Below are 24289 nucleotides of genomic sequence, written 5' to 3'. Positions count from 1 at the left end.
AGATCATCCTCTACTGTCTTTAAGAGTTGAACATAATTTAGCTTTGTTAGCTCTGACAGCCTGGAGGAAATGTTTATGCCTAAGTATCCAATATTTCCTGACTATAAAGTGATAGCTGGTATATTCTTGAAACTACAGTTGATGGGCAGAACGATGGTCTTAGACCAGTTGATAGAGTAGTCAGAAAGTGCTGAGAATTTATTTATGAGTGTGATCGTGTGAGTGAGAGATGTCTCTGAGTTCTGAAGGAAAAGTAATACATCATCAGCATAAAGACTTATTTTATGTTCAATATTTTTGGGATGGATGCCTTTAATATTTCCATCTTGTCTGATAGCGGCTGCTAAAGGTTCGATGAAGATTGCAAAAAGTGAGGGTGAAAGTGGGCAACCCTGTCTGGTACCTCTCTGACTGAAGGGTTAGAGTTAGGCTCAGACTGAAGCTTGGAGAAATTGGATCATTTGTCCTGACACATGCATTTGGGGAGCTATATAGTATCCTTATCCAGTTAATGAAGTACGCCCCAAACCCGATATTGTTTAATGCTGCAAATAAAAATTTCCAGTTAACTTTATCAAATGCTTTTTCAGCATCTAAAGAGACGATTGTCGACGATTCCAAGTTGCTGATGGTAGAATAATCTATGAGATTAATTAGTCTGCGTGTGTTAGTGGATGAGTGTCTACCCTTTATAAAACCTGTCTGGTCAGGATGTATTATAAGGGGAGTTATTTTTTCTATTCTTTCGGCGAGAGCTTTGCAGATTATTTTGAGGTCTACATTTATTAGTGATATTGGGTGGTAGCTGGATGGAAGTACAGGGTCTTTTCCTGGTTTCTGTAGAAGGATAATGTTAGCAGAGTTCATGTTAGGGGATAATCTGCCATTCTCCTTGACTTTTTTGTCTGACCATTTTGTGAAATGTAGGTTCCAAAACAGTCCAAAATTCTTTGTAGAACTCAGCTGGAAAACCATCTGGTCCTGGGGCTTTGTTACTAGGCATATGTTGAATGGCTTCATTGAGTTCTCCTGTTGAGAGGGGTGAATCCAGAGCCGTGGCCAGTTCGAGTTGTGATTTTGGGAGGTTGATGTTACTAAGAAACTGATCTATGTTTCTGTCTGGTGGATCATTTTGTGATCTATAAGGCTTTATAGAAGTCCCTAAAAGCATTGTTGATTACATCAGGGTCATGGGTAATATTTCCTTCCGAATCCCTAACCGAAGAGATTGTTGTTTTCTCTTTGTTTATCTTTAATTGATTTGCTAGGAACCTTCCAGATTTATTGCCATGCTCAAAATTCTCCAAGCAAAGTCTTTGTATCAGGAACTGTGTTTGTTTATCAATAATTTCATTTAGTTCAAGATTAGCTTTCCTTAATTCATTCAGTATGTGTTCCTCTTTGGAGGCACTGTAGACAACTTCTAATGATTTAATCCTGAGTTCTAAATCTGATATTCTTGAACTTTCCCTCTTTTTCTTATTTGATGAAAAAGAGATTATTTTGCCTCTCATAACTACTTTTCCCGCTTCCCAGAGAACACAAGCTGACACTCCTGGCAGCTCATTATTTTCCAGATATATAGACCATTCCCTTTTGAAATAATCAATAAAATCAGGGTCTTTAAGTAATGATGTATTAAATCTCCAATTTCTAACTGGTGGTGTAACTCTGTTATTCTTCAGTGTGACAGAAACTGGAGCGTGATCACTGATGTGATGGGGTGGATTTTGGTGTCTGAAATATTACTCATCAGAGAACTGCTAACTAAGAAATAATCTATTCTTGAATATGAGTGGTGTACTGCTGAGAAGAAGGTGTACTCTCTGAGAGTGGGGTGGTGGGAGCGCCAAGCATCACAAAGACCAAAATCATTCATATATTGTTTAACAACATTTGTGGACTGCCAGTTCCGCTGACTTCCTGTAGTACTGCACCTGTCCACTGAGTCAGATACCATGTTAAAGTCCCCTCCTATGATGAGTGTGTTAACAGAGTGATCGGAGAGTGAAGTGAAAAAGGAGTGAAAAAACGAGGGGTCATCAACATTTGGGGCATATATATTAGCAATGCATAAATATTTTGGATCAATAAGGTAACAATTATAAATCTGCCTTCTGGATCAATAACTGGATGCTTGTTAAGAGCATCCCTTGTATGTGTGTGCATTTATGCTTGCAGGCGACTGATTGTGCTTCTGTTCTGAGTGCTTGTGCGCTGTCAGTGCTGTGTAAGCGTGGCGTTTGATTACGTGTGCTACTCAAATCTCCTTCTGTGCCGTGCATGTTAACATTAATATGACATACTGAAGTGGAAATGCAGCAGGTTGGAGAAGAGAGAAAGAAGAGAAAAACAGTGCAAAAGAGTGGAAGTGTGAGATAAAAAAAAGCCCAAATAGACGCAACAACCATAACCACAACCACAAGAGCAACAACAACAGCAGCAGCAACAAGAACAACAACAACAAAAAAGAATATGGAGGTGATGGGGGGTGAAATGTTCACAGCCATAAAGCAGTGACCTACCTTTGTGCGGCTATGTGTATTATGCATACTAGTGTTACCTATGCATAGTCCTAAGTTTTATCTCAAGCCAGTATGCATAAGTGTTCGTGTTTACTGTTCAGTGTGGTTACCTGACAAGATGTTATATCGGCGGAGAAAATAGTACACTTAATAAAGCCAGGGGGTGATGTTTGGGTCTCTGAAGAGTTGACCGTTCACATAGAGTTTATCCACGGCGATGACAGCTCGGGAGTTTTCTTCGATGAACTTCTTCCTGAGCGGGAACAGACGTCTGTGACGATCCAGGATCTCCTTCGGGAACTGATCGTTGACGCTAAAGTCCGTTCCGCCCAGCTCTCACCAGGTCCTCGGCTCTTCACCAGTTCCTTCTGCTTGAAGTGTTCGAATTTGGCGACGATCGGCCTGGGTCGCTGGTGGTCTAGTCTCCTCCCTCCGAGGCAATGAACCCGGTGGAAGGTGATTGTGTCCACGGCTTCTTTCGGGAGATTCAGCTGTTTGTGAAGGAAGATTTTGATGGTGGTCTCCAGGTTCTCCTCCTCAAGTTCCGGAAGCCCGGCAAAAACCAGGTTGTCTCTCATGCTACGGGCCTGAATGTCGAGAAGGGACTCCTTTATTTGTTTATTTTCCTTGTTGAGGTTTGTCATCCCCTCGGAAAGTTGCTTTACCGAGTCTTTCAGTGTTTTGTTTTCTTCGGTTAGCATCACTACCTGATTCTGGCGAAACTCCAGGGATTCTCGCAGGGACTGGAATTCCTTGTAGAGGATCTCCACCAGAGCAAGCCTGGCATCAAAGCTCGCCAATCGCTCATTTATGGAGTCTAGGATGGCCACAAACTCCTTCTGTGGCCAGGTGGCAGCTGTCGGGGACTCGGCTTTGCGGCTGCGTTTGGTCGCTTGCGTTGTTTTCCCCATGACGACACGTTGAAAACACTCCTCTACAAACTCCTGAAGTGACTCGATCGTCTCTTCCAGGGTGAACGATATGTTGAGCAGTCCAAGTAGAGGTTTCAGACCTATATTTTTAGGTTTTGGGTGTCGTTGTCTGGCGTTTGTTGTGGATATTAGCGCTGTTTTTAGAGCTAGATGGAGGACGCCATGTTGGATTCCGCACTGGGCTCGCGAGAGTTCACAGCATCACACGCGATCTCACCTGCCATCATGTGCATTCTAAGTTCCTCCTCTACAAAGCAAGTGGTGAAGATTAGATTCCACAGTGCCGTACGACACAAAAAACGGGCCTCCCTCAAACTCAATACAAGACGCACGGACGGATGGACGGCCAGCACCTGCCAGATCGCCAAATGCTCCAAGTCCGTGGACAAAAACATTTCGTCCGACAATAGACCATGAAATTTCTCTTTTTCCGTATCATTCGTGGATGCCCATGTCATTTAATGACAAATGGCATTTCTCTTTGCTGCTCAAGATGTTTTTAAGCACCGTGTTACACATCAAAGTATCAGAAAAACTTGATCATTCTTTTAGTTTTTAAAAGCCACAACGGTCCTAGAGCTGCTGGAAAGAGTTATGCGAGCCCTTCTCTAAAGAGAAGTAGTAAATCTGCTGGCTGTAAAGTGTTATTTCAAATCAAGTGGTATGCATAGGATGACTTCTTACAAACCAAGGTCCTATTGAATTTGTGACAGGGCTCAATTAAATTAACATTCTAGTTGGATCTCATTGGATAACAACAGCAGAAGTGTCTTAGGTTTACGCTACACAAAGTGCCAAAACTTGATTACCTCATTCCCTGACCGGGAATCGAACCCGGGCCGCTGCAGTGAGAGCACCGAATCCTAGCCACTAGACCATCAGGGACCCAAAAGCAGTGCACACGGTACAGTCTTTACTTGATAATTCTTTTAGTTTTTAAAAGCCACAACGGTCCTAGAGCTGCTGGAAAGAGTTAAGCGAGCCCTTCTCTAAAGAGAAGTAGTAAATCTGTACCCAGGCTCCGCCCTCGCAGTGACGCAACACCTTCGGCTCTGCTACACTTACTCAGGCAAACTGCTCATTCAGGTGGATTCGAGTTCCCGAAAAAATGGGAACTCCACCCACTTCGTCGGGAAGCAATCAACTTTGAGCAGCGCCAATGGCCCAGGGTAGAGGCTTGTTCAAGGTAGTGACGTGGTTGAACTGCCACTCAACCCATGGATTGTATACGGAAGCGCTTCATTCAATATCAACATGGAGCAGCGTCAAGCTTTTGACACTGCTGTAGATGCTGTAATGAAAGTGTTCGACGGGAGATTCTCGTTAAAAATCGAGCAAAGAACAGCCCTTGAATCATTTCTTGACAGGAAAGACGTTTTCGCCTTGCTCCCTACTGACTTTGGTAAGAGTTTAATCTACCAGTTAGCCCCGCTGGTAGCTAAATACGTCAGAGGAAAGAGTGGTGTGATTGGCTTAAGCTTAGGCACAGCCTTTTCTGGCCACAACCAGTAGCAACCCAAGGGAGGCGGGTTGACCAAGCCATTTCGAATCGTATTCGTTATGGTCTTGGTCAGACCAGAATGTCGAAGAGATTTGAAAGTCTATGTTAATCAGGCTAGTAAATCTGCTGGCTGTAAAGTGTTATTTCAAATCAAGTGGTGCGCATAGGATGACTTCTTACAAACCAACGTCCTATTGAATTTGTGACAGGGCTCAATTAAATTGACATTCTAGATGGATATCATTCGATAACAACAGCATAACTGTCTTAAGTTTACGCTAAACACAGTGCCAAAACCTGATTACCTCATTCCCTGACCGGGAATCGAACCCGGGCCACGGCGGTGAGAGCGCCGAATCCTAGCCACTAGACCATCAGGGACCCAAAAGCAGTGCACACGGTACAGGTTGCAACACTGTGGTGAACTCTTCCTAACTGGCAAATTATTTGGCCTAGTGCATTGTACTGAAGTTGTGGACATTTTAGCCTTAGATGAAAGCAATTCTGCACATCTGGAGAATGAATCCAAGCAAGCACAAGTTTCACGCTATAGACTTCTCTCTTATTTCAGGGAGAAATAGAAAGATTCCTGAGTAAGAGTGAGTGTGTCATAGCCCTGCAAGAAAAACAGTTGATAGATGACTAAATCAGGCTCTGTCAGGGCATTGGTGGTATAGTGGAGAGAATAGCTGCTTCCCAAGCAGTTGACCCGGGTTCGATTCCCGGCCAATGCATTCTCTGCTCCTTGTATAATTAGCTTTCAAATGTACCTTGCTATCTATACCTCTGTTCAGACAATGGGTGGCTTGTTGGGGAAACACAGTCTCAAGCTTAATGCACTCTAGCTACTCTTCAACCAAGGAAGCATGTTTTGCTATGACTCTTCAGTTAAAGTGATGGTCTGTTATCTCATGTGCATTCTAAGTTCTTCCTCTACAAAGCAAGTGGGGAAGATTAGATTCCACAGTGCCGTACGACAAAAAAACGGGACTCCCTCAAACTCAATACAAGACGGACGGACGGATGGTAGGCCAGCACCTGCCAGATGGCCAAATGCTCCAATTCCACGGACAAAAACATTTTGTCAAACAATAGACCATGAAATTTCTCTTTTTCCGTATCATTCGTGGATGCCCATGTCATTTAATGACAAATGGCATTTGTCTTTGCTGCTCAAAATGTTATTAAGCACCATGTTACACATCAAAGTATCAGAAAAACTTGATCATTCTTTTAGTTTTTAAAAGCCACAACGGTCCTAGAGCTGCTGGAAAGAGTTAAGCGAGCCCTTCTCTAAAGAGAAGTAGTAAATCTGCTGGCTGTAAAGTGTTATTTCAAATCAAGTGGTGCGCATAGGATGACTTCTTACAAACCAACGTCCTATTGAATTTGTGACAGGGCTAGATTAAATTGACATTCTAGATGGATATCATTCGATAACAACAGCATAACTGTCTTAAGTTTACGCTAAACACAGTGCCAAAACCTGATTCCCTCATTCCCTGACCGGGAATCGAACCCGGGCCGCGGCAGTGAGAGTGCCGAATCCTAGCCAATAGACCATCAGGGACCCAAAAGCAGTGCACACGTACAGGTTGCAACACTGTGGTGAACTCTTCCTAACTGGCAAATTATTTGGCATAGTGCATTGTACTGAAGCTGTGGACATTTTAGCCTTAGATGAAAGCAATTCTGCACATCTGGAGAATGAATCCAAGCAAGCACAAGTTTCACACTTTAGACTTCTCTCTTATTTCAGGGAGAAATAGAAAGATTCCTGAGTAAGAGTGAGTGTGTCATAGCCCTGCAAGAAAAACAGTTGATAGATGACTAAATAAGGGTCTGTCAGGGCATTGGTGGTATAGTGGAGAGAATAGCTGCTTCCCAAGCAGTTGACCCGGGTTCGATTCCCGGCCAATGCATTCTCTGCTCCTTGTATAATCAGCTTTCAAATGTACCTTGCTATCTCTACCTCTGTTCAGGCAATGGGTGGCTTGTTGGGCAAACACAGTCTCAAGCTTAAAGCACTCTAGTAACTCTTCAACCAAGGAAGCATGTTTTTCTATGACTCTTCAGTTAAAGTGATGCTCTGTTATCTCATGTGCATTCTAAGTTCCTCCTCTACAAAGCAAGTCGGGAAGATTAGATTCCACAGTGTCGTACGACACAAAAAACGGGCCTCCCTCAAACTCAATCCAAGACGGACGGACGGATGGAAGGCCAGCACCTGCCAGATCACCAAATGGTCCAAGTCCGCGGACAAAAACATTTTGTCTGACAATAGACCATGAAATTTCTCTTTTTCCGAATCATTCGTGGATGCCCATGTCATTTAAAGGAACATTCCACCAGTGGAGACATGAATATGTATTGAAAGTGGGCCATATATGTAGTAGAATAGTAGCATAAATTTCTAATTTGGTGCCTTCTTGACCGAGAAAAGGCAGAAAATGACTTTTTTGTGCTTGTGGATTAAAGACAACAATCCCCATAATGCATTGCAATGCTCAAGATCCGCAGGCCACTCCCCCGAGAATGTACGAGCTCCACCCGACTACGCTACCTGGAAATCATGTCACTGCCTTACCTTTTTGCACTTCCATCGAGCACCTTACTGTATACTCAATCACAGGGTCAATACCTCTTTTTTTTAATAGTGTGGATAGTTTTGTTTGTGTGTCTTTATGTTCATGACAATTCTTATTTTGTGAATTAAAAAACAAAATGTCACTCCTCTCCTGTCTGCCTTCAACAAAGTTTAGAATAGCATCATAAACTCTGAAGGAGGTAACTGATTTGCAACAAACTTATAATGCAATGTATACTTGTAATGCTTCATAATTTATAGTAATTATAGGTAGGCTATGATCACAATTCTGTCGTTATGTCATCTGAGGTAACAGTAGCTGGGTAGTTCCCGTTCTGAAATGTTGGTCGTTCAATAACTCGAATACACTTGGAGCAACATTACTAAGAAAGAACCACAACAAAGTACATTTTAACCATTCAATTAAATAACTATACAAACAATACAACTGTTGAATATAAAACAAGGAAACTATAGCTTCTCCTGAGCGTCCTCCTGAGCGCCCGTAGTACTGGGCGTCTGGAGCTGGGTAGTTCTGGCGGATAGCCTGCACGCCAGACGCCCTCTGCCCAATCTCTCTCCTTGCAGGACACACTCAAGAAAGTGCCGGTAGGCTGTTAGACGAAGAAATTGTCTAGACAAAACATTGATCACAAAGTGAGTGATGGCATTTGAGCCTAGCGTGCCACAGTAGCTTGCATAACTGCAAGCTATTTGTACAATGAACATGCCACGTTAGCATGTTAGCAAGAGTACTCCTTGACATAGTAACAAAGAAAACAAACTTACTTTACAGAAAGACGTCCATTTGGCCCTGTAGGCTTTGGCTTTCGTTTCCAGTTGACTTTAGGTATTCTAAAGTAGGTCTCCAGGACGCCACCAATTCGCCCCAGCTCGAGCCATATCTTCTCCAGTTCTCCGTGTTAGCTGCAGGCTGCAGCTCTATCTCTCTCTCTATTTCGTTTTTTTTATTGGCGGTTGGCAAACAACTTAAAGCAGCATTACCGCCACCAACTGGTAAGGAGTGTGGATCTCATGACAATTATATATATCTATATCTATATAGATATATATATCTATATAGATAAACGGTAGATATATATATATATGTTAGCTGCAACTCTCTGCCAGTCTAAAGCACTGGCACTGATCTGTGATAGGTCTGTTAGCCCATTAGGTCCAACCCCCTATGGGCGGTGTTGAAGGGTGGGAACTAGGCTTGTAGTCTCAACAGAAATCCACCCCTCTTACACTTCATCCTACAATGACGCAAAAATCGTCATTTTGCGTCATTGTAGGAGGAAGTGTAAAGAGGTGAATACGGATTTCTCCCGTCTCAGGGGGAAATGAGAGAGTGTTGCATGACCATTCAAAAGTATGACTGGGTTTCTAACAATGCAAAGCCTAATGCAAATGGGTGGAGTGTCCCTTTAATGACAAATGGCATTTCTCTTTGCTGCTCAAGATGTTTTTAAGCACCGTGTTACACATCAAAGTATCAGAAAAACTTGATCATTCTTTTAGTTTTTAAAAGCCACAACGATCCTAGAGCTGCTGGAAAGAGTTAAGCGAGCCCTTCTCTAAGGAGAAGTAGTAAATCTGCTGGCTGTAAAGTGTTATTTCAAATCAAGTGGTGCGCATAGGATGACTTCTTACAAACCAAGGTTCTATTGAATTTGTGACAGGGCTCGATTAAATTGACATTCTAGATGGATCTCATTGGATAACAACAGCATAACTGTCTTAGGTTTACGCTACACACAGTGCCAAAACCTGGTTCCCATATTCCCTGACCAGGAATCGAACCCAGGCCGCGGCGGTGAGGGCACGGAATCCTAGCCACTAGACCATCAGGGACCTGAAACCAGTGCACACGGTACAGGTTGCAACACTGTGGTAAACTCTTCCTAACTGGCAAATTAATTGGCATAGTGCATTGTACTGAAGTTGTGAAATTTTTAGCCTTAGATGAAAGCAATTCTGCACATCTGGAGAATGAATCCAAGCAAGCACAGAAAAACTTGATAATTCTTTTAGCTTTTAAAAGCCACAACGATCCTGGAGCTGCTGGAAAGAGTTAAGCGAGCCCTTCTCTAAAGAGAAGTAGTAAATCTGCTGGCTGTAAAGTGTTATTTCAAATCAAGTGGTGCGCATAGGATGACTCCTTACAAACCAACGTCCTATTGAATTTGTGACAGGGCTCGATTAAATTGACATTCTAGTTGGATCTCATTGGATAACAACAGCAGAACTGTCTTAGGTTTACGCTACTCACAGTGCCAAAACCTGATTCCCTCATTCCCTGACCGGGAATCAAACCCAGGCCGCGGCAGTGAAAGCACGGAATCCTAACCACTAGACCATCAGGGACCCAAAAGCAGTGCACACGGTACAGGTTGCAACACTGTGGTAAACTCATTCCTAACTGGCAAATTAATTGGCATAGTGCATTGTACTGAAGTTGTGAACATTTTAGCCTTAGATAAAAGCAATTGTGCACATCTGGAGAATGAATCCAAGCAAGCACAAGTTTCACGCTTTAGACTTCTCTCTTATTTCAGGGAGAAATAGAAAGATTCCTGAGTAAGAGTGAGTGTGTCATAGCCCTGCAAGAAAAACAGTTGATAGATGACTAAATCAGGCTCTGTCAGGGCATTGGTGGTATAGTGGCGAGAATAGCTGCTTCCCAAGCAGTTGACTCGGGTTCGATTCCCGGCCAATGCATTCTCTGCTCCTTGTATAATTAGCTTTCAAATGTACCTTGCTATCTTTACCTCTGCTCATAATATGGGTGGCTTGTAGGGAAAACACATTCTCAAGCTAATGCACTCTAGCAACTCTTCAACCAAGGAAGCATTTTTTGCTATGACTCTTCAGTTAAAGTGATGGTCTGTTTTCTCATATGCATTCTAAGTTCCTCCTCTACAAAGCAAGTGGGGAAGATTAGATTCCACAGTGCCGTACGACACAAAAAACGGGCCTCCCTCAAACTTGATCCAAGACGGACGGACGGATGGACGGCCAGCACCTGCCAGATCACCAAATGGTCCAAGTCCGCGGACAAAAACATTTTGTCCGACAATAGACCATGAAATTTCTCTTTTTCCGTATCATTCGTGGATGCCCATGTCATTTAATGACAAATAGCATTTGTCTTTGCTGCTCAAAATGTTATTAAGCACCGTGTTACACATCAAAGTATCAGGAAAACTTGATCATTCTTTTAGTTTTTAAAAGCCACAATGGTCCTAGAGCTGCTGGAAAGAGTTAAGCGAGCCCTTCTCTAAAGAGAAATAGTAAATCTGCTGGCTGTAAAGTGTTATTTCAAATCAAGTGGTGCGCATAGGATGACTCGTTACTAACCAACGTCCTATTGAATTTGTGACAGGGCTCGATTAAATTGACATTCTTGTCATGTCATTGGAAAACAACAGCAGAAATGTCTTTGGTTTACGCTACACACAGTGCCAAAACCTGGTTCCCTCATTCCCTGATCGGGAATCGAACCCCGGCCGCAGCGGTGAGAGCGCCGAATCCTTGTCACTTTCAGTTTTTGCTTCCTTTATTATCTACTTAAACCTGTCAAGTCGGACACATTTTTCTTCGGTTTTGCCTTTGTCGCTCCACATAGGTTTCACAGGGGGCTGCAGATTAGAAGATCTTATTTCGTACCATACACTTATTTGATAACCATCCAATCCATGTGAGCTGGACAAGTGGGCATCACATACCTTTAGCAAAGTCTGCAGGACCAATGAATGGGTGTGGGAAAGTGAGCCTAGGCTGACAATACATGCATGTTTATATTTTGCAGGCCTTGTTGGCGCAGTAGGCAGCGTGTCAGTCTCATAATCTGAAGGTCGTAAGTTTGACCCTCACACGGGGCAGTTGTTTTGATGGTGTCTTTATAGCACTTCACCTCAGTTACAGCTGGAAACTTTCTGGGCACAGGTGGCTCCGATTGCTCTCTGTTGGAGCTGCAGAAAGACTACTCGGAAGCTTAGTCCTTCCAAAGTGTGGAAGGTGTCAAACACAAGTTATGGGGCTTCGAACCATGTCTCTTTTAGAAAAGAATTGCAATCAGATCTTTGTCGCCATGTGTCAAAGCCAAGTTATGGGGATTCGAACCATGGCTCTTTTAGAGATGCCTTGCAATCAGATATTTGTCGCCTTTCAGTTTCTGCTTCCTTTATTATCTACTTAAACTTGTCAAGTCAGACACATTTTTCTTCGGTTTTGCCTTTGTCGCCCCACATAGGTGTCACAGGGGGCTGCAGATTAGAATATCTTATTTCCTACCATCCACTTATTTGATAACCATGCAATCCATGTGAGCTGGGCAAGTGGGCATCACATACCTTTAGCAAAGTCTGCAGGACCAATGAATGAGTGAATGGTTACATGCATTCATACAGGATTCAGGAAAAGGATGTTGGCTTTGCTCCCTTCGATAGCTCAGTTGGTAGAGCGGAGGACTGTAGGTGCCCAACAACAGTTATCCTTAGGTCGCTGGTTCAATTCTGGCTCGAAGGATGTGCCAAGCTTTTGTATACAGAGGCTCTTTTGGCCAACTCCGTCAATCCTTTCAAAGCTTTTGGAATATGCTGTTTTACGAAAGACTGTTCCACTCTTTATAGAACTTGCTAAGGGCTAGTGGCGCTATGGATAACGCGTCTGACTACGGATCAGAAGATTCTAGGTTCAACTCCTGGCTAGCTCGGCACGCTGGTTTTAGTCTCTCACTTCTCCCACTGCTTTAGAACAGCATCGCTTTAAACCTTCTACTCCCTGGGTATCCCAGCTCACTTACGCCCCAAAGATACCTCACAGTGTGTCGTCTTGCAACACATGTGGCTGACCCCACACTGTAAGGAAAGCTCGTCTTCCTCTTTATCTCTGCTGTCAATGATTTTGCTCCGAACACAAAAAAAAAACATGCCTGCCAGCCACATGCCGCAGAGCTATATATGCTATCCTTGGGATACGAAGGTGTTTCGGATCACATCAAAGCCACACACGACAAAAACCCACAGCCGGCCGTGATCGTATAGTGGTTAGTACTCTGCGTTGTGGTCGCAGCAACCCCGGTTCGAATCCGGGTCACGGCAACCCCCCGACTGAATTTGTTTGCATCGCTGAAAAAAGATCCCACTTACAACTTAGATTTCTTAAACTTTTAAGAAAATAATTTTGTCTACAGGCCTCTGTCCCGTATCAAAGGTCTGAAAGAATCAAACAGCACAAATTCAGAAGGTCTGCCCATTTAAAGAGCATAAAAGGGGTCAAAGTATCAAACAGGCCCCAATGAGAAATAGTGCCTTTTTAATGAGTCGCCAAGGCCGCATATATTCTGTGTTTTTTAGCTCTTCTAAAGGGAGGGTTTTCACACACCGCCACACCCAAAGTATAAACATCCTAACAACAGAAGATGTAAATCGTGTGCCAAAAGAATGGATGGATAGACCTGACAAAAAAGAACCAAAACAAAAAGGGTGGATTTTTGCGCTGGACAATGTGAGGGTATATTGAGGATCAACATCTGTGTTGGACGATGTGGAGACTTTCCCAGATAGATGCCAGATATGTTTTTGTAAGGACTAAATGCATGACAGAAACTGAGGCTGATTTGATCTGAAACGCATCTGAAACTGATGGTTTGTCATCACTTTTTGTGTTTATTTAACTGATAAACAGGCCCAAGCCCCTGGCTCCCTTCCATAACTCATTTGGTACAGCAGAGAACTGCAGGTGTCCCATGATACGCATCGTAAGCCTGGTTACATGCATTCATACAGGATTCATGAAAAGGATGTTGGCTTTGCTCCCTTCGATAGCTCAGTTGGTAGAGCGGAGGACTGTTGGTAGAGCGGAGGACTGTAGGTGCCCAAAAACAGTTATCCTTAGGTTGCTGGTTCAATTCCGGCTCGAAGGATGTGCCAAGCTTTTGTATACAGAGGCTCTTTTGGCCAACTCCGTCAATCCTTTCAAAGCTTTTGGAACATGCTGTTTTACGAAAGACTGTTCCACTCTCTATCAGATTTGCTAAGGGCTAGTGGCGCAATGGATAAGGCGTCTGACTAGGCATCAGAAGATTCTAGGTTCAACTCCTGGCTAGCTCGGCAGGCTGGTTTTAGTCTCTCACTTCTCCCACTGCTATAGAACAGGATTGCTTTAAACCTTCTACTCCCTGGGTATCCCAGCTCACTTACGCCCCAAAGATACCTCACAGTGTGTTGTCTTGCAACACATGTGGCTGACCCCAAACCTTAAGGAAAGCTTGTCTTCCTCTTTATCTCTGCTGTCAATGATTTTGCTCCAAACACAAAAAAACATGCCTGCCAGCCACATGCCGCAGAGCTACATATGCAATCCTTGGGATACGAAGTTGTTTGGGATCACATCAAAGCCACACACGACAACAACCCACAGCCGGCCGTGATCGTATAGTGGTTAGTACTCTGCGTTGTGGTCGCAGCATCCCTGATTCGAAGCCGGGTCACGGCAACCACCTGACCGAAATTGTTTGCATCGCTGAAAAAAGATCCCACTTTCAACTTAGATTTCTTAAACTTTTAAAAAAATTATTTTGTCTACAGGCCTCTGTCCCGTATCAAAGGTCTGAAAGAATCAAACAGCACAAATGCAGAAGGTCTGCCCATTTAAAGAGCATAAAAGGGGTCAAAGTATCAAACAGGCCCCAATGAGAAATAGTGCCTTTTTAATGAGTCGCCAAGGCCGCATATGTTCTGTTTTTTAGCTCTTCTAAAGGGAGGGTTTTCACACACCGCCACACCCAAAGTATAAACATCCTAACAACAGAAGATGAAAATCGTGTGCCAAATGAATGGATGGATAGACCTGACAAAAAAAGAACCCAAACAAAAAGGCTGGACTTTTGCGCTGGACAATGTGAGGGTATATTGCACTTCATGAAAAGAGGGATTTGTGGATGTATGTGGCCCCTTACATACGTTAAGCCCCTGCATTTGCGGTGGTAAAAGTGAAAACTTGGCCCAAGTTGTTGCAAATTGACCTGGCAACTGCTCCCCCATGCCACCCTCCCCTCCCCTACTTAGGAAAGCCTTTAATATGTAAATGCCAGTGATCAGGTCAGGAGCTGCCACAGTCATTTTCAAGTGGGGTGAGGTGAGGTGGGGGGTGGGCAGGCCTGTTTCTACATGTTCATCACCATCACCTCTAACTCCAGCCAAGTTTGTTGCTGTGTTGTCTTGAAAAAGAAGAGGTGCACGCTGTCTGCTGGTGACAGGTGATGCATATCTGTTTTTTTTTCTCCCAAACACCTCTTTTGTAATACCGCTTTTTGTGGGCAAAATTCAAGGATTCAAGGATTCAAAGGTTTATTGTCATATGTGCAGTTAGAAACGTGTTTCCCTGAACAATGAAATTCTTTTCTTTGTTGCCCGCACTGGATGTCCAAATGTATAATAATAAAGATAAGATAAAGATAAAATAAGCATGCAACAGCAATATTCTAAAAGGTTTCTTAAATAAAATAGAAATATAGAAATAAAAATATAGAAATCTGGCCTGTATACATAATGTGCAGTAGTGCGCTCAGTGTTTTATTGTGTATGGCTTAATTCGGTGTCACAATGGTCACAATATCGCCGAGGTCTTTTCTTTGTCCTTGCAGAGTCCATTTTTGTGTCAAAACAGTGCAAATTGCCAGCTGTGGTCAGACAACATTAAATAGCAAAAGGAAGGGAGGTTGTCTCGCGAGTATTCCGTGTAATGACGTATACGCATATGATTGGTGGAGCTTAACGGCTCGCATAAGCTCTCGTTCAATCAACGTATGAGAAACATTGTGTCGTGCAGTGTAAACAAAAAGTTTAAGGAGCAGATCTGGCGGCAGAAAGGCAGACAGAAATCGCTGAGGTCCCGTGCTGTGAAAACTGCCCTGGTTTGCGGAATACAATGGCTGGAAGACGACTAGCTTTCAACTCCCCAGCAACTCTCTGCGGGTCTACAGGTTTGTGTGTTTTTTTCTACTTGCACATGACCATTTGATTGTTTAATTTTAGTCTTGTTGACACTGTACAGCACTTGGGACAGTTCTCGCTGATTTTAAATGTGCTGTATATTAAACTTACTTACTCACTTGCTTACAGGCAGATCAAATGAAAGTCCTGTTGAACGCTATGACCGGGATGTCTCGTATGGTGGCCAGCACTGTGGATACAGTCGTGGAGAGGGTTCTGGGGGGAATGGACCAGAGATTCGCTAGGTTGGAGGCAAGATGGCCGTCGAGAACGGACTGAAGTTACATTCCAGAGAAGTTGAAGAGCGCACCCCCAAGAGAAGGCGGATACAGAATCCGAAAATCGCGGTAAGAGTAGGTTATTGACTGTGGCTTTAGGCTAAACTCAACTTAATTGTGTCCATCACGTGAAAACCAGTGTGAGTTGCTTTATTTAAAAAAATGAATTTTGTGTTTTCAATTTATAGGAAGCAGTTCGCCACCTGCATAACTCACCGTGGCATTATAATCCAGGTCAAGGGTAAGAATAAGTGAATGTTCTCCCAATATCTAGTTGAGTTGGACCCGATGTTACGTTACGTTAATGCAGTTTTTTTTATTAACCATAGGCCTGTTGTTTTTACAGGCTGCTGTCACCTCACAATATGGATGTAACGAGTCGCTTGAAGGAGGCGGTGTCAAACAGTCCGAACTTCAGAGAGGTAGACGGGGACACTATCGAGGGTGAGCGGCATTGACTTTTACCACGGCTGGCACTGATACTTTTAAGCACTGGTCATTTTATTCATTCCTCTTGTTGTTTTTTTTTAGCTGCGTGACGGACCTGTGTGCTGTGCTACAGGCGCGTCTTGAAGCCAACCCGAAATACTCACAGTCTCACCACAGAAGAGTGAAAGAGAGTAAGAACATATACGCTGTCAATATGACTTTTGTTACTTTATAGACAAGTTGTCAATATGCTGTGCATGGATAGACTATGTTTTGATTATTTATTGGTTATTGCAACAGCTCCCAGAAGCCAGCTTCTGATCCAGGATGAGGACGTCTGACAACTCTGCAGACCCTGCAGGGACCGGAGTAATGCGAAGAATGCGGATTCCAAACGGCGGCGTTTAGGCTTATTGTGTATATTGTAGGCTACAGCAGTGTGTGTGTATAGTTTTCAATTCTTTATTATCAACATGGTTCTTATTACAATGTAAGCTATGTACATTGTGTGGTGTGGCAATAAAAGCGCTTTAAAAAAAAAAGTTTCCTTTTTCATTCTCAATAGATTCACGTCATTCATGCCTGCATTAGCCTAGTCATAGTGCAGCTTATAAGAATGACGTGAATATATGAAGTACACAAACATCCCAGGAATATTAGTAATCATAATCACAATTATTAATCATAATTGCTGAGTGATATGCCCATATAAAGTATGCATATATTAACCTTATTGGCCAATGGGCGGACAGCTTTACAGGAGCTTTTTTATGTAATCACGTGCCTTTTTTGTCCAATACCAGCGAGGCCAGTGAGAGGTCCAGGCACTCTCACAGCGGGGTGCTAATCGCTGGGCCATTAGCACCCCGCTGTGAGAGCCCGCCGCGAGTCGGGTTCGTTTCCGACGATTTTCTCGCTCAACAAACTTAAAGTTTGTCTGCCTGCAAGCGCCCAGGTGCGTCCGAAAATTAGGCGAATTCGCGGATGTTCACTGCCGTCCACAGTGACACAAATCCCTCTTTTCATGCAGTGTACAATAGAAACGGTTTACTTTTCAAAGTGAAGTGAAGTGTAAAGTGCAAAATCTATTCAAAATAAAAAAGGCATCTTACCAAGCACACACAGTGGTGTTGTTGATGGTGACTAACAACAAGTTGGTCTGGTCTTGTATGGGCTGGGAGTCTTCAAGCAGCTGTTTGACATGACAGTGAGTTTGCACGATTGACTGTGGAATGGGCAGAACTTTTCCCTTGCAGTCTTTTGGTCGGTTTCTCGCTTGTTGGTATTCTTTTAACAGCTTGAGGCAAATGCACTCAGAGATTCTGTTGGTGTCAGGTCTCTGGGCAGCCTGGCCATGGGTCATAAACAGTCTGTGTGAAAAACAGGTCATTAAAATTGCAGAAAAATGCAAGTTCCTTTAAACTAATTTGAATGGAGCAGCCATGAAATGCAATAGTATTAATTATTATTACTGTATTAATCTCCTAATCTTAAAACTTTAAAATGCTAAGACATAACAAATAGAAATTACAAAACTTGACTTGGCTTTTACTAGTCAGTAGGCAAACAAATTATGCATTGTGTCAAATATCAGACAGGTTACCTTTCAGCTGCTTGCTGACCAGGTGCAGACCCACTGCGTTTCCGAGAAGCTCTCCATGGTCCTGGCAACGTGCTCTTCTTACTTTTTAGGGTGTATTTGGAGGGTTGCTTGTCCATGTCGTGTAAAGCAGAATACAGCTGCATAATTTCTTCTACCTCTGTGGTTGACAGCGCAGTTATTGTGTGATTGAGGTTCAAAAGATACTCTGCCAAGTTGTCAACAGCCTCCCATCCAGGAAAACCTCTGGAGTCGCACCACTGGTATCGGACTGGATAATCCATATTTGTAGCAAAGAAAAAAAAGAGAAATATCTTGTTCAATAAAAATAAAGTAAATCAAAGCGTAACATCAAGTGCTGTCCGTGGTGTGCATGAATGAAGTATGCAGGTGTAGGTGCTGAGAATAGCAAGCAAGCCAACCAACACTAACCCAAATAATAAAAGTGGAAAAGAACCTGTAGATCAAGCTGAGCCAAAGCCTGATTTCAAAACAAGACTAACTACGTCCCCAAATTGTCCATATAACATAAACCAGCTACGAAACAAAGTGGTTCATACTCTAACCAAACACAATGGACCCATAAGGGTCTCACTATACCTGGGATGAACTGCTGCTTGGTCCACAAAAGGAGTTGTCATCAGTAAGCAGATCTCTGACTGGATCAACAGTGCGAGTGGGAGAAGCAGGGCTTGCATCGAGACTAGTTTCCTGAAAACATACAGAAAAGACAGCAAAGATTCCTTATATCCTTGGACTGCAAAAAAAAACCATTTTCTCTGTATTCATGATATCCATTTCAGATTTTAGATTTTCAGATTTTCAGCATGCAACACGTGATGCTTATTGGTTCTGTTAATGAGACAAATTATTCACAATACATGCAAGTGAATATTTGTAATTAAAAATAAATCAAATCATTCTAATGAAATGATCACATTACCTGAGATGACATGGGAGATGACCCTTCCTGGAGAAAAGGAATATTAGGGGCTGATATCTCCAACTGCTCATACTGCAGCACCCTGGAGGGGCTCTCCAAGACAATGTCAGTGACGTCACTGATGGTACCATCAGCACTGTCCTCCTCCTGAACATCGGCTTGCATCTCTGGCAAAACAACTCCCAGTTCGCTGTCCTGCTGGGGACCTAACAGGTCTCCCCTGTCTGACTGAGCAAGAAGATACTCCGCAGCAATCCGCTCACCTACAAAGTCAATCATAAAGTACACAAACAACCATATTTTAAGTTTACAAATTTGCTGCACGAAAATTAGTATTTTTGTGGAATTTGTGAGATAAAGGTCCAATACCAGTTGGACAGCCTGGGGGAATGAACTCTGGCAAGAGGGCATGACCCAGCACTCTGATGCTCAGGGTGTTGATGTTGGACATCAGACGAACATCGTAGAGTTTAGTGTGAGATCTGCGACTCGCATCTAAAGCTTCTTGGGCTCTTTTCATGTTCCATCTGGATCCACCCTCAAGCATATACATCTGAGTGTGCATGGCATTGCTTCTCCATCCTTAAAAAAAAACAACGTGGCAAAGATTAGCTGCATTTATGAAATGACAAATATTCTTTGCATTTTCTTTTCAGAAATTATGCTGATTTAACCATTTTAGATGTACAGATAAAAATCTGGAAGGTGTGACAGCAATGAATGACATCAAATATAGCAATTTACTGTTTACCTGGGATGAAGGAGCACTGATGTCAATGAAAGCTTTCAACTGAAGACGACCCCCTGCCACATCTGAAGGTTTGAACTTCTTTGTCTCCCTTTTGTGTTGAGCCAAGCTTAGTATATAGTTCAACACCAGGTGGGTCTTGGATGCATGGTAGGTGCTTCTGCTGCACTTGCCACACACGAGTCATGCTCTCAGGGTTGATTAGGCGTAAACCTGTGGTGTCAGTCAATTCCCACATGGACTTTAATAATCCCTGAATGAGTTTCCGGCTTTCTTCTACTCCTCTGGTTCTTCTTCTACAATGTTTAGCAAGCTCACTGGAGCTAATGTTGGCCAAAACTTGTGCTTCTGTGGGAGGTTGACCAGGATACTTTTTCCTCAGCTCTGAGCTCTTTGCTTCTTTAAGGCGGCTGACATCATCTTGATCCCATTCGAAAATGCAGGAGGACAACTTGGAGCAGAATGTGCCATAAAGAGGATGATGCTCTGTGGTGAGACCGGTTGGGAATCGTCTCATGTAGTGAAAGATGTCCAGTCTCACTGTAGTCTTCCACGGCCGAAACCACTCAAGCACTGGAGGCGCACCTGCTTAGACAAAAAATAAGCAAAATAAAACACAAATACATTCTACAGTATTTCTTTATTCCTTTTTCATGATGACTCAGGGCTTATGGTATTAATGTTGTGACATAAAACATAACTGTTGCCAGATTATACCTTGTTAAAAACACATTTCTTTCTTTTGAATCAGGTTTTTAATTTAAAGTTTAAAATGTTTTAAACTTTGAATTGTAAACTAATGTTACAATGAAGTGCAACAAAGTCTGAAGATCACAAACCTGATGCACTGCAGCAGTCTCTGTCAACATAAAGGATCTTTGGCTCTGGTTCTCCAGCATTCTGGTAGCGCAGGACAATCCCTTGGCACAGTTCCTCCAAACCTGCTCCCTCACCTGTGGTCAGCACACAGTTCAGAGCTTGGCCATGTTCGTTGGTGATGTTCGTCATCCACGTAGCCGTCTCAGAAATGCCACCAGCAAGCTTTTTGGTGATCTGTTTGGTGTAAAGAAAATGAAAAGCAAGAACATCAGAATGCAAATAATAATTAGAATTGAAAAAATTTTAGAGGTGTTTTACTGTACCTTTTTGGTAGAGTCAAGCTTTAAAATCCTGCCGTATGTTGAGGTGATGACACCCTTCATCTCAGACAAGTGACTCAGTATTTCATTGGCATGTACAGTCTGAAACCACTGTGCAAGAGGAAGAGGGCAAAACCGTGGCGGATTCTGGTAGGCAACTTTATGGCTCCTGGCTAAGACACTCTTTTTTTTGTGACGCTCACAGTCAGACATATACTCAATGGTGCGCTTGGCCCACTCCTCACTGTGCAGCTCTTCTAAAGCTTGCTGCACATAACTGGAGCTATTTCCAACAGTCCGCGGTTTCAGCAAAGTCACGCACCTTTTGTCCAGAGCCAGCTGTGTGGTGAGAGTAGCTGGAAACTTGTTTCTGTTGGCTGGATCTAATTGGCTTAAAACCTCAGTGCTCCACGGACAGACAGGAATCATGCATTTACTGCATCGTGGATAATCTCCTCCAATCAAATAGTACCTTGAATCCAGGTCAACGACTTCTCTGACCTTTGTGTAGATCCCAGAGTGGTGCATCTTGGTGTTGCACTGTTGACATTTCAGTGAAATACCCCACATCCGCATAGGTGCCCACAGAAACATCCGCTGCCTGAAGTAGACCAGGGGATCCGGAGGTGCAATCACTACCTTTGGTGGACTGGGTGGATGAAACCAGTTTTGGGAGAACCGTTGTCTAAACTGGCCTGTGGGGTGGTAAAGGCACTGTGCAATCCACTCCTGGTCTGCCGGCTTGATGACCCGCAAAAACTGCTTGGGAAGAAAACTCACCCAATTCACCTCTGGAGGCCTAAGGTGGACAACAGGAGAAGAAGCAGCTGGAGGAATTGGCGGCAGGCGTTGCACTGGTGGAAGGCACTGCTGTGGCTGAAGTGGTGGTTGTTGGGGTGGTGTTGCTGGTTTCCCATGTTGTGGTGGTTTGAATGCTGGTAGTTGGTGTGGTTGAGATGCTGATGTTTGGTGTGGTGGGTCATGACCTTCTTCAATATGTTGAAGCAGCCCAACTGCACCCTTGACCTTTTTCCCACATTGCTCACAACATTGTTCTGCATGAAAGTCAGATAAGTGTTCATTAAAATGTTCCACGTTGATGTTTGCACTACATAATGCACACTGTATCTGCTCTGGGGTTTGACTGACTGAGATGCTTTGAGGTTGACATCTTCCTGAATTTGAGCTCCTCTGGGCTGTGGGGTCAGCTGGAACTTTGCCTACATTTGAACTGCTCTGTGCGGCTGGATCTGCTGCAGCTGCGGCTACACTTGAGCTCCTGTGCATGGTCGGGTTTACATTTAAACTGCTCTGTGCAGCTGGATCTGCTGCAGCTGCGGCTACACTTGAGCTCCTGTGCATGGTCGGGTTTACATTTAAACTGCTCTGTGCAGCTGGATCTGCTGCAGCTGCGGCTACACTTGAGCTCCTGTGCATGGCTGGGTTTACATTTGAAATGCTCTGTGCAGCTGGATCTGCTGCAGCTGCGGCTACACTTGAGCTCCTGTGCATGGCTGGGTTTACATTTGAAATGCTCTGTGCAGCTGGATCTGCTGGGGCCCTAGGTACACCTTGGCTGCTCTGGTTGGCCTGGAAATCTGACGCTGTCCCTGCACCTGACACGTTTTCGGATTGAACCCTTGTTGAACCTGCCTGCTCACCTGACTGTGGAAAAACAACATTGAATTTGTTGCTAAAGCTTGAAAAACTTTTGTAATAAAACATTAAATTCTTTCCAGTGTTTTAGAACAATCAATTTTAGAACAATTTCTAATTAGATTTTGTGGCTTATATATTCAGAAAGGTAAAAATCTGTGAAACACTCACAACTTTTAACAGTCGCATATTGCAGTGTGAAACATAGCTTTTTTTTCCATCTATTGTAAATAAATAAAAAAGTTTAACTCACCTTATGATAACCACAATTGCAGGGGATTTCTTTTCCAAATATGTCGGTTGTCCGGACTTTCTGGTTGAAGACAGGAGTCAGTGGACAAGCGTCTATCCGCTGAATGACAGCCCTCCATCTTCTGGTTCCAGGTCTCTTCCCAGTGGAAAACTTGAACTTTCCCTGAGCATACAGCTGCATAACACCAGCCCAATACGAATCGGGCTTCCCTGTCTTCGTCATCCCAAAAAACTAAAATTTTAGCCGAATGATAGTAAAAAAAAAACGCCAGGAAGGAGCGTTAAAATAAGACAATAACGCTTGAAAGGATATTTTAAACCAACAGAACGACGCACAGATACGGACAGAGTCAGGTTAAACTATATTAAACGGATTAAATAATCTATTCACCATACATACCAATTTTATCTCGATTTTAAACGGGAGTCAAAAGTTGGGAGACAGTAGCGGGAAACTTGTTTTTGTTTTTCCCATCGACCACCACTGCGCATGACTTACGTGATGACGAAACACATCAAATGTTAGGACTTGTTAGGATTTGTTAGGACTTTGTTAGGACTGTTAGGAATGTGTTAGAAATGTGTTAGGACTGTTAGGAATTTGTTAGGAACTTGTTTGACGGCCAGTTGGCAGAGGGTACGGCTACCTCGTCCTCTCGCTTGTAAGTTTGACCATAAAAATTTCCGTCTTAAACTACAGCTGGTATAATTTCGATCTCAAATTGAAGCCTCATTAGATACACTGGCCTTGCGTGCAGAGGGTATGAATTCATCCCCCTTTCACAAAAATAGAATCATTATCATCTAAATGTGGTTTCATGTAGGGATGTTTGATTTAAAATTGGGCGAAACAAAAGCAATTACACTTAGGACAAGTCAAATTTAGGGTTGGGGTTATTACAATCTCTTCAGTATATACCCAAATCCATTCATTTAGTCACCACTCATAAGGAGTTACCAGAGGTGAGCGTTGGAAGGAAGATCGACTGATGGAACGAGCTCCTCCAGTCGTGGTCAAAATGGTCTGATCCCTAAACTCTTCCACTTGAGGCAGCAACTGGTTCTAAGCAAGAAGAGGGCCCTCAACCCTTTTCCAACTAAGGATCAGAGCCTCAGACTTGGAGGTACAATTTTATTCCTGGATGTTTCAGACTTGGCAGCAGACCACCCCTGTACCAGCTGGATGACTCAGGTGAGACCATGTGGCCTAACGGACAAGGCGTCTGACTTCGGATCAGAAGATTGAGGGTTCGAGTCCCTTCGTGGTTGTCTTGTTTAGTTGTATGCTGTCATATATGTACAGAAATCAAGAGCACTATACTGAGTACTAACCAAATAAACACATGGTGAAAGCTGATAAGTACTTTGCTAGTTGTACTCCATGTCAGAAATCCTCTGAATGGCATGCCATTAAAGTCGGAGGATTTTACCAGTCTGTTACTGGTAAAAAAAAATCCAAAGTTAAGCTGATGTTGCGCAATGATCTTGGCTTCCCCATACTGCCTACACTCAAGCTATAAAAAAAGATGAGAGACTTGAATGAGTAAGTTCTATCACGTCGAGTCATTGGAGCATATAACAAATGATAAAATAATTGCATTCAAAGCATTTTTTGAAGAACTAAAAGTCTTTCAACTCACCTGCTGATAACATCCAAATCCGCAATACCAAAGGCAAGCTGTATAGAATGTTTGTG

The 24289-nt window shown here is 43.2% G+C and overlaps 1 long non-coding RNA gene and 10 other non-coding genes across 11 annotated transcripts; 8 read left to right on the top strand and 3 right to left on the bottom strand.

The window, feature by feature from the left end:
- Positions 1 to 5267: 5267 nt before the first annotated feature.
- Positions 5268 to 5339, bottom strand: trnae-cuc (transfer RNA glutamic acid (anticodon CUC)). The gene has a single exon. It is a non-coding gene; the product is annotated as a tRNA-Glu (tRNA).
- A 281-nt stretch (positions 5340 to 5620) lies between these two features.
- trnag-ccc (transfer RNA glycine (anticodon CCC)) lies at positions 5621 to 5692 on the top strand. Its single transcript has one exon. It is a non-coding gene; the product is annotated as a tRNA-Gly (tRNA).
- Positions 5693 to 6456: 764 nt separating this feature from the next.
- On the bottom strand, positions 6457 to 6528 carry trnae-cuc (transfer RNA glutamic acid (anticodon CUC)). Its single transcript has one exon. It is a non-coding gene; the product is annotated as a tRNA-Glu (tRNA).
- Positions 6529 to 6808: 280 nt separating this feature from the next.
- Positions 6809 to 6880, top strand: trnag-ccc (transfer RNA glycine (anticodon CCC)). Its single transcript has one exon. It is a non-coding gene; the product is annotated as a tRNA-Gly (tRNA).
- A 3317-nt stretch (positions 6881 to 10197) lies between these two features.
- Positions 10198 to 10269, top strand: trnag-ccc (transfer RNA glycine (anticodon CCC)). The gene has a single exon. It is a non-coding gene; the product is annotated as a tRNA-Gly (tRNA).
- Positions 10270 to 11359: 1090 nt separating this feature from the next.
- Positions 11360 to 11432, top strand: trnam-cau (transfer RNA methionine (anticodon CAU)). Its single transcript has one exon. It is a non-coding gene; the product is annotated as a tRNA-Met (tRNA).
- A 557-nt stretch (positions 11433 to 11989) lies between these two features.
- On the top strand, positions 11990 to 12078 carry trnay-gua (transfer RNA tyrosine (anticodon GUA)). Its single transcript is given in 2 exon segments — positions 11990 to 12026; positions 12043 to 12078. It is a non-coding gene; the product is annotated as a tRNA-Tyr (tRNA).
- A 503-nt stretch (positions 12079 to 12581) lies between these two features.
- On the top strand, positions 12582 to 12653 carry trnah-gug (transfer RNA histidin (anticodon GUG)). Its single transcript has one exon. It is a non-coding gene; the product is annotated as a tRNA-His (tRNA).
- Positions 12654 to 13369: 716 nt separating this feature from the next.
- Positions 13370 to 13477, top strand: trnan-guu (transfer RNA asparagine (anticodon GUU)). The gene is made up of 2 exons: positions 13370 to 13406; positions 13442 to 13477. It is a non-coding gene; the product is annotated as a tRNA-Asn (tRNA).
- Positions 13478 to 18950: 5473 nt separating this feature from the next.
- Positions 18951 to 19635, bottom strand: LOC142385851 (uncharacterized). The gene is made up of 3 exons (XR_012770244.1): positions 19550 to 19635; positions 19168 to 19380; positions 18951 to 19061 (listed from the first exon to the last, which is right to left on the bottom strand). It is a non-coding gene; the product is annotated as an uncharacterized LOC142385851 (long non-coding RNA).
- A 4154-nt stretch (positions 19636 to 23789) lies between these two features.
- trnar-ucg (transfer RNA arginine (anticodon UCG)) lies at positions 23790 to 23862 on the top strand. Its single transcript has one exon. It is a non-coding gene; the product is annotated as a tRNA-Arg (tRNA).
- The last annotated feature ends 427 nt before the right edge of the window (positions 23863 to 24289 follow it).

The sequence above is a fragment of the Odontesthes bonariensis genome, chromosome 8, assembly GCF_027942865.1.
Source record: "Odontesthes bonariensis isolate fOdoBon6 chromosome 8, fOdoBon6.hap1, whole genome shotgun sequence".
Classification (NCBI taxonomy): Eukaryota; Metazoa; Chordata; class Actinopteri; order Atheriniformes; family Atherinopsidae; genus Odontesthes; species Odontesthes bonariensis.
Note: the sequence above shows the minus strand (reverse complement) of the source record. Positions and strands in the feature narration are given on the sequence as shown.